The sequence below is a fragment of the Podarcis vaucheri genome (genome assembly GCF_965113315.1).
Source record: "Podarcis vaucheri genome assembly, chromosome: 4".
Taxonomy (NCBI): domain Eukaryota; kingdom Metazoa; phylum Chordata; class Lepidosauria; order Squamata; family Lacertidae; genus Podarcis; species Podarcis vaucheri.
In genome coordinates, this window is record NC_138762.1 from 44665698 (window position 1) to 44683549 (window position 17852).

The 17852-nt window shown below is 40.4% G+C and overlaps 1 long non-coding RNA gene across 1 annotated transcript; it reads right to left on the bottom strand.

The window, feature by feature from the left end:
• Window positions 1-482: 482 nt before the first annotated feature.
• LOC309531142 lies at window positions 483-10471 on the bottom strand. The gene is made up of 4 exons (XR_014219106.1): window positions 10346-10471; window positions 4591-4715; window positions 1528-1604; window positions 483-592 (listed from the first exon to the last, which is right to left on the bottom strand). It is a non-coding gene; the product is annotated as an uncharacterized lncRNA (long non-coding RNA).
• Between the last annotated feature and the right edge of the window lie 7381 nt (window positions 10472-17852).

A 17852-nucleotide genomic window follows, 5' to 3' on the forward strand; every position in this document is an offset into this window, starting at 1 on the left:
TTTCTGACCTTCATTCTGAAGGGAATGCATTCTGGTGCCTGGAAGGACTATTGTGCTTCACAGCTGTATTTGCCGTGCCAACATGTTTAAAATGCTTCAAAGGGATACATTTCACTGCAATACTCAGAGCAGACCCACTGAAATCAGTGGAGGTACTCTGCGTATGACTCAGGGTCCAATTAAAATTCTCTCCCACCTGGGCTTCTCAGGGCAGTAGTCATCCCATACTCTTACAAGTTTAGTGGCTGGGAGAGCTGGGTGGAGGGACACCCACACCCCCAAAACTTGGTTCAATTAGTTTTTGAATGTTGTGTTAGGCTCCAATCCTAAGCCCACTTACACGAGAGTAAGCACCTATGAATTCATTTGGACTGACTTCCTGGTTAGGATTGCAGTCTTAATTTGATAGAATCACTTGAAGCATTTTCTTACCCAAAAAGAGGGCATGTCTCTGGAATTGTTAAAGCATTCTGTAGATCTCAGGGTGGAGGAGATGATTTAATTTTTTCTATATTTCCTTGCTTGTTCTTAGACCGATGGTGGCATGTGGAACATTCAAAAACAGATCTTGCACTTTCAAAGGTCAAGAGCACTGTAAATACAATAAATATTCCAGTCTGAGACACACATTTATTATTGGTAATTTTTTTAGCCCGTATTTATATGCTCTTATCAAAAAACTGTTCCTTCAAGAGCCAGAAGCTATATCATATGAGAAAAATGAGAGAGAAGTGAAGAGGTCACACAGGTTTGCGCTATCATAACATGGCAAATATGAAGCAATACATTTTAAATAAAAATTGTCATGCACTGTTGTGATAAGAGAATAGCTGCTTATATTAGAGGAAATTATTCTTATACAATATAGCTCTCCAAGCTCATAAAAGGGCCTGTGCTAAGCATGCAGTTCCTCATGCAGCAATTGGAAAAATGCTATTGAGATAATAAAAAGTATGTGTGAGTGAACAGTATGGCATGTGTGAGCAACCTTTCCCTTCAATCTGCATTAATAGTTACACTGAGTAAGGTGTGTGATCCCATTACAGCATAACACAGTCTTATGAAATCCAATGATACTTTTTGCAATATGCTGCCTTTTCTTCTTGCTTTGACAAAATAACATTCAAATGTCCTCGCTTACAATAACTATACATGCATGGCTGGGGGGCAGGGATCTAAAACTCTATATACCTGCCAAAATGTTCCCCACCCCTAATACATACTGATAATGCTGCTGCTGATACTACTACTACAAGTACTAGTAATACTACTAGTAGTTGAGTTACTAGGAGCAGCATCAAAAGAAGAAACATGAATAAGACTGGTAATCTAATAAATACTGATAATACCACTACTCCATAAAATTTATGGAGGTATATATTATATAAAAGCCCTGTAATTTAGGTCAGTATAAACCAAGCTTCCTCTGTGAATATCCTGATGGATTCACCTTAATGGATTTTGTTGGCATAGACAGCTCCTACTAGACATAGGCATAAATACTGCAGAAAGTTTGCTTAAAAATACCTCTTTTTTCATTGATGTCCAGATAGTTGCAAATAATAGATTCCCTTCTTAGCTGTAGTCTGTCCCTTGATGGAATCCTGTGCAATATTAGTTTCTCAAACATGTTAATGAATACCAGCTTTATATCTGTTGTTTTACCAATGATCCCAGATATATGGAATAATTTTGTCCTCCAAACAGAAACAAACCCAAAACAAGACCATTCTCTTGACAGTTTAAAAGAATAAAATATTTTCCAGTTTCTCAGTAAACACCCCACCTTCTGAATTTTTGATGTGAGGTAGATCATCCAGTGAGACTTCATAACACAGTGAGGAATTTCTTCTGTAACTTGAAACTCAAAGAAATGCAGAAGACCTAAATAATAGGTCCTGTTTGTGGGCTTCCCACAGACACCTGGCTAGCCACTGGGAGAAAAGGATAGGCCTTTGGTCAGGTCCAGCAGGACTTTACTTGTGCTTTTAATATTTTAGCCTAACCATTAACAGTGCTTTAAAAAAAACCAACAAACCATTCCATTTTATAACTTAGACGTGCAGTTGAGAAAGAGAATTACTCGTTTTCAAAGAAGCTCCAGATTTTCCCTGCCAGAGAGAATTACGCAAAAGAAGCATTGAGTACATCTGCCTTCTTTCCGTCTTTTAGTTCATAAATAGAATGCGGTGGTTTCTTTATATATCTTGGCTTGCAACATCTGCATATTTTTGCTGTGGGAAGTGAAAGTGTGTGGGGGGGGGAGAGAGAGAGAGGCCAGGAAAACTGTTTTCACACCAAATTCTACCCCCCCCCCAATCCATGCCCCAGGCTATCATCTCAAATGTATCTTTCAGCCTTGCAAACAAACAATTATCTAAATTCTAACAAAATGTCAACATGAGAGGATTTCCTGCATTGCATTCCTCATTGTTCTCCCCTTTGTTCCATTCATTTTGAATTTCAGTTGAACTAGGATAATTTCTATAATTTATTTATTTGAGCATGCACAGTTTGTTCTGGTACCTTTAATTTGTTCACATATTCCTTTCTACTGCATAATGAGGCATCTAAGACATTGGAATAACCTGCTGGGTTAGGTCAAAGGTCCATCTAGTCTAGCACTCTGTTCTCACAACAGACAACCAGATACATATGGGAAGCCCACAAGAAGAAGCTGACTGCAACAATACTCTCCCTACATGAGATTTCCAGTAACTGGCATTAAGACGCATACTGTCTGTATCAGTGGAGGTAGAACACAACCACCATGGCTAGTAAGCATGCAAATGGGAAGGGAACAAACTAGTTGTAATCATATTGTGATTGACTCCAGATTATTTGTGTATGGTGTTTTGCTGATTTGCACATTTGCTATGTATGGATGCATCAACATTCCTATTTTGCAAAATAAGAACAGACCTGCTATGTCAATGACCCAGTTTTCCAGCATCATCTTCCCCAAAGCAGCCAACCAGTTGCCTCTGGGAAGTCCATAAGTGGAGTATAAAGGAAATGGCTCTCTTCAGCATAGTTCCTCAGCTACTGATAGTTGTGTCCTCCATGAATTTGTCTATAATCTCCTTTAAATCCATCTAAGGTAATAGTTATCACATCTCAGGGCAACAAATTTCAGAAATTAATTCATGCTTATGAAAACTCAGAAAGTGTAAGCAACTGAAAAAGTGAATGCAATTGCTATAATAAAAGAGGTAAAGGACCCCAGACGGTTAAGTCCAGTCAAAGGCGACTATGGGTGTGGCACTCATTTTGTTTTCAGGCCGAGAGAGCCGGTGTCTGTCCACAGACAGCTTTCCGGGTCATGTGGCCAACATGACTAAACTACTTCTGGCACGATGGAACACCGTAACGGAAACCAGAGCGCAAGGAAACACCGTTTACCTTCCTGCCACAGCGGTACTGATTTATCTACTTGCACTGGTATGCTTTTGAACTGCTAGGTTGGCAGAAGTTGGGACAGAGCAACGGGAGCTCACTCTGTCGCAGGGCTCAGTGGTTTAAACCACAGCATCACCTATGTCTCTAATTGCTATAATAATACATTTTCAATTGAAAGAGAACAACACATAATCCTTACATTACCCAACTCAGTCTTGAATATTCCTTTATAAGCTGAGGTTTCACCACCCTAGTAAAGTACTTTCATTAAAGTTACACTAGTGAGTCCAGGATTTTTGGTGATTAACTGGATTATGAATAAATCAACTGACAATATGGCATATTGGCTTAATTCAGATGTCAGGTTAAACCGGGAATGTCATGGAAAGGATGAGGTTGAATGACTTCTGGCACTGTGTTCTCCCTTCTCCTCTCTCCTCCTCCACTGTGACTGCAAGGAGTCAGGAACCTTTCTTTTTCAGTTTCAACCACAGTAACATTATGCTCAAACTCGAAATCATGGTTAATTCAAAAAAGTCATCTTCATAACCCACATGAAGTTTGAAGGGTGTTTTTTTTATAAAAAAAATACACAATAAAAAAGATTAATCACAATTAATCAGGGAGGTTTGGATAATACAGCTAATTATAAGAAGTCACAGCTAATTAAAAGAAAAAGAGAAGCAAAACTGCATGGAAGGAGGGGGGAGGGAATCCAGGAGCCCAAGGCTTGCCTAGGCTTCTTCCGATCATGATAAACCATGGTTTACTGTGACATCTGAAAGCAGAGAAACAGTATAGTTTTTTTGCAAGCTGAAGTGACTATAATGACCTTTCTGATAGAGTGGGGACGTGCAGAAGTTATTTAGGAAGATTTAATACAGTTAAGCCAAGAGCGAAAATCTTAATGCTCCAGCAATTATTTTGATAATTAATTGGCAGATAATTTAGACATACAAACTGGGAAATTTACAATTACACTTCAGGCAGGTTTTCTGAATGACATCCAAGTTACTGATCACAGTCTTCTCGAAAACTGCTGGTTGAAATGAATTTGCTTGGTGATTATCACAGTCTGCGCAATAGAGTGTATCTCAAATATGCAGGGGGTGAAACAGAATTAATGAACCATAGAAAATGCTCGGGTTTTTTAGTTGCAACTATAATAATATCTAGATGGATGCTACTTACCTGAAATTGAAGTGGTTGAAAATATACCTTCTCTTTGAATTATTTATTTTCTCAAGCCAATAGTCGCACATCCCCAAAGCAACTTACTAATTTAGCCATGTTTTTCCCAGCGCTCACTTCATTCCCTGCAATGAGAAAATCAGGCAGGGGGGATTGGCACCATCTGTATCAGAGGACTGTAAGGAGCAGCAAAGTGATACCAGAGTTAAGTAGTTGGGATTGTTCTGGGACTATGTACCTGGAAACAGGGAAATACTGAATCTGACTTGACCCAGTAATAATTGAAGGCTTGGAAGATGGATTGCTAAGCATCTATCCAACTACAACTGGCAAGGTAGTTGAGAATGGGTAATTGCCCTTTTAATTCCCTCTGTATTTGTAACACCTTTTGCATTTGGGCTGCCCCTATAAAATACCAAAGGAAAAGGTTGAAAATAAAGTGCATACTTTTCTTCATGAAAGTTTCCATTGCACTTTGCAGAATTGACATTTAGGCTGCAGTTCTAAAACCACTTATTGGGAAGGAAGGCCCATTGACCTTAATAGGTCATACTTCTTAGTAAACATGCTTAGTCGATTGTTTCATACTCCCAATTTCTCTTGAGCGGTGGTGGGAAGTTTCGGGCATACTAGACAGGCCCAGTTTCCTTCGCAAAACTGCAGTGCAATGATAATCAATACCTGTTCACAAATGTACAGCTTGAGCAGGTAGCAAGCAAGCCGGCACATCAATAGGCAATGTGAGTCCCAAAGCAGTATCAGCATACTTGAAACCTCAAGAGAGCATTTGCCAGTTTCATTCATAAATTACAGGAGGGCAAGAAATAAAACAGCTTGTGCTCACAACATACAGCCTAGTCACTGAGGAAAATGCTAGTCACTTAGGAAAATGTTAAACTGGGAAGGTCAAACCGTAACTAAGAAGGTGGCTCTGATAATAATTTTCAATATGATGACACCATAGCATCATTGCAATGCTTTACTTTCAAAACTAATTTATTTTCACTCAGTAGAAACAATAGATTCTGGAAACTTAGGGTAAGGGTATTCATGTTAAATCCTTGCAGGTAAGACATATGGGTGTCACATTTTGTGTCCAGAAGGATGTGAAGACCACTGCTCTTGTGCAAATGAGATGCATTGCTTAATTTTATTCTTTAAAATAATATAGTAGCTAACTTATAACCTTTATAAAGAGAAGTATTGCATCTTAAAACTAAGAAACGTGTACTCTGACATGAAACGCCTATCTTAGCCCAGATCAGGGCAGCTTGATTGTGGTGGCTCATTGGTGAAAGGAATGAACTCTGAACATGTTCAGTAGTAGTCACATGATATTCCAGGGTATTCATTGATTACCGTATTTTTCGCCCTATTGGGCGCACTGGCCCATAGGGAACACCTAGGGTTTTTTTGGGGGGGGCGAATAAAGAATTTTTTTTTATTTCCCCCCCAGGCACGGGACTGGGGCGGGGGAAGCCCGAGCTTCCCGGACGCGCTCCACTGCGCTCCCCGGGTTTCGGGCTGCAGGCTGCTTTCTGCAAGCCTTCGGGGGCCGGCGGGAACTCCCACGGGCTCCCAAGGGTTGCGGATAGCTTCCTGAAGCCTGGAGAGCGAGAGGGGTCGGTGCTCACCGACCCCTCTCGCTCTCCAAGCTTCAGCCAAAGCCTGCATTCTCCCCATAGGATGCACACACATTTTCCCTTCATTTTTGGAGGGGAAAAAGTGTGTCCTATAGGGCGAAAAATACGGTATATATTCCAGGGCTGAGCACTGGCATTCCAACAGATCCTTGTCAAACCATGGCTCAGATTAAGCCCTGAAATCATATCTACAATAGTTTCCCCTCCATTAAGGTTTAAAAATTGTTTCAGAAAGCCATTTACAGGGGGAAAGCAATGTGAAAGGCAGACTTCTCATGGCCCCCAGGTGGTCCCATTCTGCTACTAAATTACTAATGCAAACAAAAGTACCAGAATTGTCACCTATTCATTGGAGGAGTTAGGTTTTACTGTCACCTCCTGATAACACCATTTAGCAGAGCATATTTTACACCAAAACTTATTGGCCAGTACATATAGTTCTCTGGAAAAACCGTCTGCAAGGCCATTACCCTGCCTGAAGCCATTACCGCTTTGCCTAGATCCAAAGGCATTTGCAATATCTACAAACAATCAAGCGACGGTCAAAGACGCAATTCCAACCGCTGGAATTCAAAAATCCATTTCAAATAGAAGAGCGCTGTAATCGGTACAAAAATGATTAGATTTCACACATCCACGGGACTATTTTGACAATTTAGCCCTTTGAAATCTGTGGGAATAACCATTGTGCAAACAGAGAGGCATCAGCTCGGCATGATTCAAGTCTTAGATCTTCAGCTAAAATCCAAATAAAACAACCAAACGTGGAATTGTTCATCTTTCTGATATGCTTTCTCATATATTCTACAAAGACACAGAAGCCTTTTTCTGTTTCATGATTTCTACTTTTATTTCAGTTTATTCCACAACATACTGATTAATCTTATTATATGGCCCCAGTGGGTTCTATAGCTTATAGTTAGAAAATGGTTCAATAGGCTGATTTGAAAGATGGCAGTGCGGGAGAGGTAAGTTATAGGATAGTCCATGCTGAGCTTGGTGTAGAAAGATTTAAAATGACTTGTTTTGAATGAATTAAATGTCTAACAAGTGCATAAAAGATAAAGGTAAAGGGACCCCTGACCATTAGGTCCAGTTGTGACCGACTCTGGGGTTGCGGCGCTCATCTCGCTTTATTGACCAAGGGAGCCGGTGTATAGCTTCCAGATCATGTGGCCAGCATGACTAAGCTGCTTCTGGTGAACCAGAGCAGCACATGGAAACGCCGTTTACCTTCCTGCCGGAGCGGTACCTATTTATCTACTTGCACTTTGAGGTGCTTTTGAGCTGCTAGGTTGGCAGGAGCAGGGACCGAGCAATGGGAGCTTACCCCGTCCTGGGGATTCAAACTGCCAACCTTCTGATCAGCAAGTCCTAGGCTCTGTGGTTTAACCCACAGTGCCACCCGCGTCCCTTAACAAGTGCATAAAACTGTCTAAATTGTCTTGCGGATGGAGGAGAAAAAGGACTGCCCCACCACCACCAGCTGGATTCAATTCCCCACCCCTGCTTTATAACATGAGGAGAGTATAAGATATGGCCTGGGGAAGGTGGGGTTGGGGTGTAGTCTGTAGGGAATGCTGGGTACTGGGCTGAGAGTCCTGCCATGCCGCATTTGGCCCAGGGACCTAAGGTTCACCATCCTAGTTGCAAGCATACCATGGAACCAAATTTGTGATTTGTCACTGGCAAGTATGAATCTGTTGGCGTGATGACTATGGGAGATTATAGCATCCTAACTGCAAGATCTTTACTAAAAACAAGATGGGATCCTGAACACAAATTCATGACTCCTCAAGACACTCTCCATATCAGGAGACTGTGAAAAGATCACAGTGTTCAAAACAAATAAAAAGAGGGCTGAGAATGTAGACCCTTCAGATTTGAGTAATGATATTATTATTTTCTGTGAGACCCGCAGCAAGGCATGAAGGCTTTCTTTATCAGATTGGTAAGTGAAAGAGACTAAAAATGAGGCTAGCCCCCTTTACCAAAGCAGGGCTGTGTGGGAATTAAACCAAAATGAGAACCATTGATGAGTGCCATCAAGTATTGTAGTGGTGAAAGGGGGATCTTGAGAGCTGTGGGACTCTGGGGGTGGGATAAGAACCCCTTTGAGGTCCATACAAGCATCACACTCATATTCTTAGCACGTATGGGGATAGTGAATCAGGTGTGTCTCTCTCAGACAAGTAGGGGCTGGCTGGTGGCATGCTGAAACATATACTGCTTATGCTCAGAGCACATTTGGGTTGCTCAGATTCTACAAGCCAAAAGGAAGTGGAAAGCCTTGGCCTATGTTTACACAGGTTCCAGTTCTCATTGCACATTTATGCTAAACAAAGTGTGGTTTTCCCAAGCATCTGTGTCCTGCCTCCTTATTTTTGGCTGCAGGTGCAGTGCGTATTGAGCAGAAACGAAAGCAGTTTTGTGCAGACTCAGACTCTGTATAAGTGCTACCTGTTCATTTTCTGCTATATTGTGGCAGCAGCATAAGACTGCAATCTAAACTGTAGCGGTACTGATTAAACCTAAGCATAGCTGAAGATTAATGTGTAAGGTTAGATGGAACCGAGGTGAACACATAACAGATGATTTCATGCTGTTCTAATACTGAACTATGTGAAAGCATGAGTATATGGGAAAGTATGTAATGTACTTCAAGTATCTGGGCCTGCAAACCCTGAAGAGGCATCACTGCAACAGTTCTAGCTGAATGAGTTCTAATTTGCCACTCAAGAGGCAACCTACCAAGTAATAACTATGAGAATTGTACAGTGCTCCTAATGCAATGTACTGTAGCTCTGTTTTTAAGCCAACGGCTGAAATAATTGCATGCCAACTTCATCTAAATGTCTACTTGCTATCTAACTATTTTTTAAAAATTCAAATAATCATACATACTAGTAAAGTTAAGGAGATCCTACAAATTTAAAACAAGTGATACATGAATTCCTTCACTCATAATCCTTAAGCGAGTCTCCCATATGTTTGTGCTATAGTGATTTTAATGTCCTAAAGCAGTTTCTGGGAAGAACTCAATGGAAAAACATATACTTTGCAAGCTGAAGATCCAAGGTTCAATCTCTGAATTTGTTAAATAATCAGATCATAATGATGAGAAAGACTGCCCAAGACTGCCCAAGACCCAAGGAGTCTCATCCAGTGTACAACAGCTTTCGGTATATAATTTTATTATTTTACTGTTGTCATTTTAAAATTTTAATGCTATTGTTTTCTGCTTATGATGTACAATTTCATTAGATCTTAATTATTTATTGTCCCTGCTGCTTTTATTAAAAACAATGTGTATAAAAACAAACAACAGCAACAACTTCAATATTGCTTTTAAAGAAAAGCAGCCTATCAATATTTTAGAATGAATAAGGACCCTTTCCAATGTTTTATAATTATGCTACATGATAATTGTAAGTTTCTAAACTGATGGGAATATCTTGCATGAGAAAAGGAAGATGTAAAAAAATAATCATAGTAAACATTCATTTTTATTACAGTATTGCATAGATTTGAAATCACCGATCACCAGAATAGAGAACTTTGCACACTTACCCAGCCAGACATGCAGAATGGGCAAGGGTGCCAACTTGAATAAAATATGGGGTGGGGGCAGGTAAGCCCTGCCCCACATAATCAACTCCAAAACGTGGCACGCATATCATTTGAATGGCAATTTTGCCTTCCCGGCTCCCTCAAATATTTTATTGGGGGGGGTCGAAGGGATCTCAGCCCCTAGGAGTTGGCTCCTATGAGTACAAGTTGTGGGTGTGCCCCTTTTCATGTGCTCAAACATATGGTTTATGGGTGAGGAAGTCTGCTGCATGTTGCAGGGTAGCTAATTCACCCTGCGGTCTAACCAAATTAGTTTCTTTCCCAGTCACTACTAAGAAATAAAAAGCTACTATATCCCCCCCCCCTTATTACAGAAGTGGGTGGAATTTACAGGTGAACTAAACTTTCAAGGTGGTTAACTAAAGTCTTTCAAATTACAGGCAAATAGGCCCAGAGACTTTTGTGCTGGACAATTTAGAAGTTTGATTTTTTATTTTTATGAAAAGGAAAGGTTTATAACTTTTTAAATTTTGCATGCTTACTATGGGTCAAGGAGCAGATTACCCAGCCTACCACACCTTACCAGTTACTTTATCCTTTTCAGGATTTCCCTTAAGGTGGCTTATAAGCCATCAGGAAGAGTCAAGGCCTACAGCATTTTATCAGCCACACCCTCACCCAACTGCAGCCTGCCTTGAATGAGCTACCAGTGAGCAAAACATCGGTCTAGTTTCTTCCCTATGTGACCAATGGAATCTTTCTTCCTGGGACAAGCAGCAGGTTGCCCCCCCCCCATTTGGGCATGGCTTCAAACACCAGTGGTGGGAGTGCACTGGAACCAGAGCAAATAGTAATGTGCACATCGCCTTAGTCTTGATGTTTCATCACTCCACTTCCATCATCAGCAAAGACAGTTCAGTTAAGGGAAATGCAAATATGTGTGGACTGACATAGGAGGCTGCAGTGAGGTTGACCCCGAATAGGGTATTGCAGTGGCACAGCACAAGTAGCTTTGCAAACACTCATGGTAGTGTGCCATAAGGCTACCCAGGCTGACTTCAGTTCACGCTTTTGTTGTACATGTGGCCAAGTCTTCATGTTGTGGTGGAACTGAAATATGTAGGCTCCACAAGTTGAGAGGTGAACAGCCCTTTGTGACAGGGTTGGACTTTGTATCCTTGCCATAATTTGCTATCCTCATTATTTATTTTCTCAGCTTGCCCCTCTGCCAACCGTGGAAGGATATGATGATGATGATGATAATGATGATGATGCTTGGTGGTGATTTATTTTAAATGCGTTATAAAATCCCAAATAAAACATTCCACCCTCCAACTTTCCACATCAAGTTTCAAAGGAACAATAAAGAAACTAATAAAGAGGCATTGAAAGTGTAGATAAAATGTGGTTGTCAGCGATGGAGAGAAAATGAAGGATGGGCAGTAGAAGAAGGAAATGTGCAAAGAGGTGAGAGACACTTAACAGCTAATGTTTTTTATTTAATATTCTTTCGTCTAGAGAACAAGTCCAAATCAGTTTATCCCTTTAGACTCATGCATGGGTCTCCCATCAACTACTAAAGGCATCCCCCTCTTTACAGGTTAGGTGTCGGAGCTTTTCCACTCCTGGTTCCTAAGCAGCTCCCATAAATCTGGCCATTTGACTTGCTGCCTCACATAAGCAAAGCAGAGCATGTAAGAACCCAGGATTTATAGTGAATGACAAACTGAGCATAAAGCAACAATGAGATGTCCTAGTAAACAGTGGTACATTTAAGAGACTGTATTAAGTAGGGTGCATTCCACTACTGCTCTATAATAATGCCCATATAGCACTTGCGGATGTTTAAAGCATGTCATACATTCTCAGGTTGTAATCCTTACAAGCCTGTGCCAAGTGTGGTCCATATTATTCTCTCATTTTGTAGATAAAGAAACAAGTCTGAAAGAAAGTGGCTTAAGCAGCCTTATATTCCTGGGTTCTAAATCATGTGAGGAGCCTAACTGTGCAGAAAAGACAGATGTTCCACTACAAAAGTTTGGGGATTTGCAAGAACAGGGATCTAAAGGGTGTTGAGGGTCAAACAGGCTCACCTCTCTCTCCCCATCACTCAATGGTAATCCTGTGAAGAATGACTGAATAGGGGTAATAAAAAAATTCCTTCCAGTAGCACCTTAAAGACCAACTAATTCCTACCAGTAGCACCTTAGACCAACTAAGTTAGTTCTTGGTATGAGCTTTCGTGTGCATGCACACTTCTTCAGATACACTGAAACAGAAGTTGCCAAATCCTTCTATATAGTGTGGAGGTGGGGAGGGGTATTACTCAGAAGGGTGGTGGGAATGGGAGATTGGCAGATAGCTGAGATGAGCCTGTTGACGACTCTTAACGACTGCAATAGGTCTTACAGGAAAAGGCAAGGGGTGAGAAGGTGAAAAATGGTTTAGTCATGTATAATGAGATAAGAATCCAATGTCTTTGTTCAAACCAGGTCTCTCCATGGTTTTAAGTTTGGTAATGAGTTGCAATTCAGCAGCTTCTCTTTCCAGTCTATTTCTGAAATTCCTTTGTAGTAAAACAAGTTAGTTCTTGGTATGAGCTTTCGTGTGCATGCACACTTCTTCAGATACACTGAAACAGAAGTTGGTCTTTAAGGTGCTACTGGAAGGAATTTTTTTATTTTGACTATGGCAGACCAACACGGCTACCTATCTGTAACTGAATAGGGGTAGCATTTACAGGACCATACAAGATACAATGAGCATTGCATGATGCTTAAAGAGGCTGGTGGATACATCCAAGATGCTTTTACATAAAGCAAGGCATTTCTGAAAAGTATCAAAAGCTTCTGAACTTGAAAATAATTTATTCAAGTGAGAGGTTTCTGAATGCAAACAATACAAACAGAATAATGGCAACCAAATTACAAACATTTCTGTTGATCACCAGGATAACACTGGGTCTCCATTCATTTCACTGAAGCCCACCTCAAAATATGGCAGCTCCACCAGCTGAGGAAGTCTGAAGGAGCTTCAATTTTTGGCAACTTTCCTTCACCAATGAAAAGTATAATGGTGCTTCATTCTAGGGCAGGGTACAGTTAAAGAAAATTACACAGAAGCTTTTTCTGTACTGAACTTAAACAGGAACATCTTATCTTTAAGTAGACTAGACAGCCAGTACTTTGAACTTAGGGACAGCTACCTATAGGCAAGTAACTGACTTGAACAAAATTTGGAGGCTACTAAAGTCCCTGGCACATACCTTTATATTTGATACTTAGGTAATGTCTTCATAAAGTGTCTCATTATTCAAGGGCTGAATAACAAGATATCTTTAACATGGTTCCTCCTCCTCGCCATAATGTCTAGAACATCTTGAGGCTCATCACTACCATGACCTGGATCATAGTGAGTGCATCTCATCTGCAAACAACGCTGAATTTACGTATAAGCTAAATAAGCTATAGCTTAGGGACCCACTCTCTTGGAGCCCCCCCAAAAAATAAAGGGGAAAAAACTGGATGACAAATATAAGATAAAAAACAAATAAAATAAAACCTACATACAGCAACAGTGTTTTGTGTTGTGTAGGCTCCTATGATGTAAGTAATGGGCCCCACCTGCTAGCCTGCTCCCTAAAATATTCAGCACAAAAATTTGTTGTTGACAGAGGACAGCTGGACTTATAAAGGGCCCCATTACCTTCAGTAGCTTAGGGCCTCATCAAACCTAAATCCGGTCCTGTCTGCAAATCATGCTCCTGGCTGCCAATTATATGCTGGCTGCAATCACATGATGGAGGGAGACTTGTCCAGTCCAGCACAAAGTTTGCTCCAGCCCAGTTAGGAAAAGGGGAAACATGGTTTGCACTGGATTAATTCATGTGCTTCTGTGATATATTTAGCAATTTATCAAAAACAACAACAGCACTATAATATGATGCGGTGGTATTCACTATAAGAAGATCTCCTTTCAACCTTTTATAAGAGGAAAAACATAAAGACGATAAGAAGATTCTGAGTGATACTGATATATTAGGACAGTAGAAAGGAAAGATTTATTACTTTTTCTGTGGAAAATGCAGAGAGAGAAAACAGCGCATTCAGCTCTTTTGAGTATAGGGCCACCTCAGTTACTGATCTACAGTGCAATCCTAAGCATGCCTACTCAAAAGTAAATTTTATTGAATTCAGTAGGGCTTACTTCCAGGTAAATGGGGTTAGGACTGCAGCCTTAGTCATCAGCCCAAGCCCTTGTGCATGCTATATATTTTTAATCATTAGTCCTTCCAAATGTGGGTCAAGATGTTTTTAAAAAACAATGCACTAATACTGTTCTCCCAATAGAGGGAAGCATCCTCAATGCAGTGTGCAAGAGGCTGCAATAAGCAGCATGGAAAAGAAAAGGGAAGACACCCCCCCCCCCAGTGTTAACATTCCTAGTACTTATTCAGAAAAAAATGTTTTGAAAAATATTGTTAAACTCCGGGAACGTCTTTAAAGCATTGTTGAAGTAAAGTGCTTATAGGTATCAAATTTATCAGTCCTGCAGCTGCATTATCTCATTTTCCTTTTCACAGATTTAATTATTTCCCAATGAACAAAGGTTTTTCCAGTCTCTGGAGATGTCTGTTTTCTGCCAGTGCATTGCTATAACTAATATTTGGCTTTTAACCTCTTCAGAAAGCAGTAATCTAAGTGATCGATTATCTAACACAATACAACATATTTCTGCTTATTTTTCAGCTTGTGGACTCAGAATAAATAAATCATTCTAAAAATAGATGTTGTTCATTATTAAACTCCCAAGCCATACTGAGAAAAGAGGTAAAACCAGGACTTTTAATAGAATATCAGTTAACCAGATGGGGAAACCAATTAAAGATATCTAACAAATAATGCCTGATTTTAAATAATGCTATGGTAAGAAGATGGTGGTCCAATAATTAGTTATTTCCACCAAAATACTGACTACAAGATGCCAGGTCCTTGTTTAGCTCAATGATAGCTCTAAAATTCTTTCTGACCATTTACTTTTTGGATATAAATAGGATGCCATTGCTGATACATTTATAGCTGTATGTTTATGCAAATCGTTTTTTGGGATCTCTAGAATACTCCACCATCCTGCACACGAACCTTTTGAGCAAATGGGTATACTATATGCTGGACATTATAAAGAGAGAACAAGGATTCAAAAATGTGACTTAAATGGATTGTGTTTACAAACAACCTCCAGCTTCATTAAAAAGATACTGCAGAAAAAACTGGCATTTCATAATAGCAATAAATTAGAACAATTAACATTTACAAATGTTCAGTTTGGCTAAAATGACCAGGTACAGGGCAGTGCTTGACATGAATTATGGTGAAATAAGTAGGGTGGTCCTTAATGAAATTCACAAGCTCTCCCCAAATTTAGCCACATATGCTCCCTGTAGCCTTCTGAAAACAGGAGCTACTACAAAAAGTCCCCCCTCCCCAGTAATTCAAGCACCAGTGAAGAAACATAAGAGTAGCAAGCTACCCCTTAACATAAGTGTATTCCTGGCGACTGGGAGTTGGAATCTGATTTCATTTTTTAAAAAGCCCTCCAATCTTGCAGAAGTTTTAAGCACTTGTTTCCAACCCAACGTGAGTGTTTTTAAGCACTTGATTCCAACCGAATGTAAGCTAAAGTGAATGGTGATTTGGTCAGAAGAGTCACCTGGGGACAGCTGGCCAGGCCCATTCATAAGAAACAGGACATAGTACATAAGGCAGGATCCTTGCAGAAGCTAGCCAAGTTTGCATCTGGCTTGTGGACTACCTGGGAATTTTCTGTACCAGGTTTACGGCAACCTTCTTTTTGTCAAGGGCTACATGCCCTCAGGAGATGCACACCAACAATGGGCAAGCCTGCTGCCAGTGTTGATCGGGAGCAGAGACATAAGTGGATGGGTCCCCTCTATCTCTCTGCCACATGCTTTTCTTTCTTCCCCTCCCCCCTTTCCTCTCTTTCCTTCCCCTCCCATGGATTCCTGGAAAAGGGGAAGGCTGCCAACTCTTAACAAAGTCTGTGTAGATGGCTATTGAATCTGGGTCATGGGCTGCATGTGATAGGGCTGCCGGTTGCCCACTCCTGCTCTGTAGACTGCCTTGAATGGAAGAGAGGTGAGATACACATACATAAGAAATGCAAGAGCTAGTTGCAAACCATATCATATCTACATGGTAGATGATGGGTGTTCTGAATGAGGCTGAAGAGCGAGGCTGAAGAGCGAGACTGATTCTGACAGCAGAATAAAAGGAGGTTCTAGGGTAGAATTTTAAAAAGCCATTTTTTAAATGGCTTGACCTGTTTTCAGAATAACAGAGCATGTACTGCAGTAAAAAATTTGCTTGCACTGCAAACACAAGGGGCAGTTTCAATGAGGACATGGATCTATCCAGCTTTTTTCACTGGCTCCAGTTACAGCATTGAAGAAAGAGCAAAAAACAAACACCAAACAATCCAACATCTGCATGCAAATCTGGCTAACTCATTTTCGGAAAGACAGAAACCATGAGAAAGATCAAAGAAGAGCAACAAAATAATTACGGGGCAGTAGGGATTTGCCTATAAGGAAGATTAAAAGAGCTAAATAAATATGTAAAGTTTGGCTAAGCGATATCTGAAGAGAGACACGCAAATCATCAACAAATATTTGATTGGTTTAAACAATTGGGACAGCAGGGAATTGCTTCGCCCAGACTGAACAGGTACAGCTCAAAAGATGAAATTAAGAAATGGAAAATTTAGGCAGAAGCAGAACTCAAAGCTAATTCTCCTGACAGTAAGTTGCATTAGTGGCCAGGCAATGTACTAGCAAATGTACAATGGGGGGGGGGGGAATTCTGCACTGATAGGAGAAGGGACCAGATGACCTACTGGGTCTTTCCAATCTCAAATATTTATGATTCCGTAATTAAGTATTATTAAATATAATTGCCTGTGCCCATGGTTGTCCCTCAGAAATCTTTGACTAATGCCTTAGGTCAGAAGTGTGCAATTATCTCCTAAGTAAAGGTCTTTCACTTTCACTCATCCACTCTCCTGAAATTACCTTGCTGATTTCATGATTTACAAGTGCTTTCATAAAAACCACGTGTTTTGATCTTGCAGCATTTTAAAGCTTTGGAGAGCAGACGACTTGTAGGTGGGGGTTGATTCTGACAGGCAAGCAGGCCCCTTTTCCCAGTGGTCAGATATCTTAACCCATCTTTGATTTCCTGAAGTAAGGATGACATGCAGCAGCAGAGCACATCCAATATGCACGCAGTCTCTGACCACAATGGGAATTGTCCACCATCATCAGTGCTGTTTACAACATGAGGGAAAAGCTATGACAGAGAAAGATAACTCAAGAAGGAATTTTCAAATGCATGATACTAGCAATATGCATGATGATGACTAATGCATGATAATGACAATTATTACATACTAAACATGGATATGGGAATATAATGTCAGTTGCAGAGTACTAGAAGGTTTGATACATTTTTCATATAGTAAACAAATTAGCACCGTGCTGCAAATTCTTCTTCACTGTTCTCCACCAATTATTGAGAAAAAAAGTATTGTATTTGAAAATTTTCAGTGGAGACGGAAAATTTCCATTAAATTATCATGGGTCCAGAGCAGATTTTTTGTGGTGCTTGCCTTTCTTTTTAGATGGTAGAGAGATGTTTATGAGTGTCTCATTCTACAATAATCTGACAAGTGGCTAGTGCTCTGAAGTCTTCCTGGGTGGCCATATTTTAATCAAAGCCCAGGTAAAGATGTCACAAGGTAACTCCTCCTATGTCAGGTTTGGGGGATTCTCTCCTCCCCCAGTAGCATCAAGGATCAAGGAAGAAACAAGAAAGTTCATTTATGGTTTTATTCAGTCATCGTGGTGCAAGGCAAAGAATCCAGTCCTTAACTCAATAGTGATGTTGCTCACTCTGAGCTCCTCTCCTTATTTCCCCTGCAACAGAACTTGGCTCTACAGGGGACCTCAGGAGTCAATTGTCTTTGAGCCCATTG